The following is a 2,342-nucleotide window of genomic DNA, read 5'->3' as shown; positions in this document are numbered from 1 at the left end:
CTCAGAGATGCGGGCGCGTCCGGCAAGCATTCACAGCTTCCGTCTGCCTCGCGTCCTCGCCGCAACAGATACAATTATGCATCCCCGCAAACGCTCCTTCGCGGACAGACGTAGCTTGTTTAGAACAATGGTAATCATTGTGTAACCAGCCGGGTGAATGCAGTTTCGGTTCGGCTATGACGTGGAGGAATGTCACCGTCCCACCGCATCATCCGTGTACCAGCGATGCACGCCTTTCCGTACGCTGAAGGAAACTTGTGCGCAGAAACTTGTGCGCTTGAAGGACGCTGCTGCATCGATAGAATGATGCCACCGCTGACCCGTCCCCGCATTCCGGCGTCGCTTGATACATGCATGATGTATAACAAAACGCATTAGCATCATTGAACTATTGTTATAATGGACAATATTGTAACGCTTTCCCCCTTGTGGCGTGGTGGTTGATCAGGCCGTGATCGTCCCACAGGGGCGACACGTCGGGTCGTGCACCTCGACTGCCAGGCGCGTTCCGTTATGACCAACCAACGACGTTATTACGGATACAAGCGGTAATTGGCTATGTACAATAGCATCTTTACTTGACGCCAGCAATAACAATACAACAGTCATCATACATGATAGTTCAATGGTCTTACGCTCTACGAAACTCGTGGTGCCGGTAGTCCTGACCGTCTTGCCTCTTCCTCCCTCTCTGGCTGACTATCGCTGACTCTGGCGTGAGTGCTGCGGCAGGTGACTCTGTCGGTGACTCTGTCGCTGAGTCGAGTGCTTGACAACTGTCATATGCCACCTTACATACCCGTTAGTCGTGGTATATCATGTAGCATAGAGAGCACACAAAACGTGCACGTGCTCACAACGACGGAAGCTCAAGGATAACTTGGTGAATCAAGGAGGATTCGATGAAGCTGCCTGTCTACGTCAGCAATGACGCCTACTGACGTGCCGAGGTTGCGTCAAGCTTTACGCGCATACAGTAGTATATCGTATATGTATAATTACATCCCCCAAAATATAACAAGAAGCCAGGTTGTGGTCTAAGCACCCTAGCTGACCATCCGGAATTTTCACCGGCATATAAAGGTGACACTCGTGGGGAACGACATCACACCACACCGTACGCCGTACAAAGTATGTTGCTAAGTTCATTTAAATATTCGTCATTTGTACGCGACAATGCATTTCTACACGCTGTCATCGCTGCTGTTGGTTTCTGTGACGTTGTCGTTGGCCCTGCCCGGCCCGGAAGAGGTAGACTTGGCACCATTTGCAGGTAAAATTGAACATTATTGCTTAACATTACTATATAGTATAGATACTACGGCCCAAAGATAGAGAACATGGGACCAATAAAACCAATGTGCCTAACCCTAACCCTAATCCTAACCCTAACCCTAACCCTAACCCTAACAATAACCCTAACCATACTTTAACCTATATATTGATATAATATTATATTTATATTGATGTAAATGACATTGGTTTTATTGGTACCCATGTTCTCTATCCTTGAACCAATACGGCCCGTCTAGAAGAGTGTTTATGCGTTTTTATAGCTTCACTTCCTAGATTGAATAGACATAGTTCGATATAGACATAGTTCGATATAGACATAGTTCGATATAGACATAGTTCGATATAGACATAGTGTAAGGTGTCTACCGCCACATACGGGTCGAAGCCATGCTACCGGAATCTACAGGATCATAACGGCACAGCTTCGACCTAGGATTCGGCCGCAAGCCAGGCAAGGCCACGCTGCCAAGATATTATAAGGACCGTCTGGGATCAACTCAAGTGCTCCATTCTACCAGACGACCAGGACACCGACCGACGTAAGGATCAAATCCTTACATTTGGCGCAGTCGACAGGATATGTAGTGATGTGAACTGGTCGTCGAGTACGTAGAGTGGAGGCCCTGACAACAGCTGTACATCAAAGCTAAGTACCTTTCCAGTATCGTATCGTATCGTGTCGTTGAATAGCTAGGATAAACGTATTGTATGGCGCACGTAGCGTACAATAGTAGACTGCATAGTTGTTTTCGACTTGCATCGCGCATGTCGTTAGGGGACGCCTTGTGAACCGTACAGTAGGTCTGTCAGCTGAGTGTCAAAGCCGCGTTTGTCGCTCAAGCTCGAGTATTCCATTACTCAACACCTCGTGGCTGTTTGAGGTTGTTGTTTTTGCAGTCAGTCGCATGGGGTGGCGATTAGCTTTCAACTGTACTAACGGTAGAGATAGGGAGATAGGTAGCGATAGTTGTTCAGTAGGTGCGGCAGTGAGCCAGGTTACAGTAGATATTATGAGTCGTGTATTCGTGATGGCGTATTTTGGCGTA

At 47.7% G+C, this 2,342-nt stretch overlaps 1 protein-coding gene across 1 annotated transcript in view; it reads right to left on the bottom strand.

The window, feature by feature from the left end:
• LOC106808827 overlaps nt 1–735 on the bottom strand; it is a 25,521-nt gene extending 24,786 nt beyond the window's left edge. The window contains exon 1 of the mRNA XM_014811698.1: nt 636–735. The gene's annotated coding sequence lies outside the window, so the exon portion shown is untranslated. The remainder of the gene's footprint in view (nt 1–635) is intronic.
• Nucleotides 736–2,342: the final 1,607 nt, after the last annotated feature.

The sequence above is a fragment of the Priapulus caudatus genome, unplaced genomic scaffold, assembly GCF_000485595.1.
Source record: "Priapulus caudatus unplaced genomic scaffold, Priapulus_caudatus-5.0.1 Scaffold308, whole genome shotgun sequence".
Lineage (NCBI taxonomy): Eukaryota > Metazoa > Priapulida > Priapulimorpha > Priapulimorphida > Priapulidae > Priapulus > Priapulus caudatus.
Note: the sequence above shows the minus strand (reverse complement) of the source record. Positions and strands in the feature narration are given on the sequence as shown.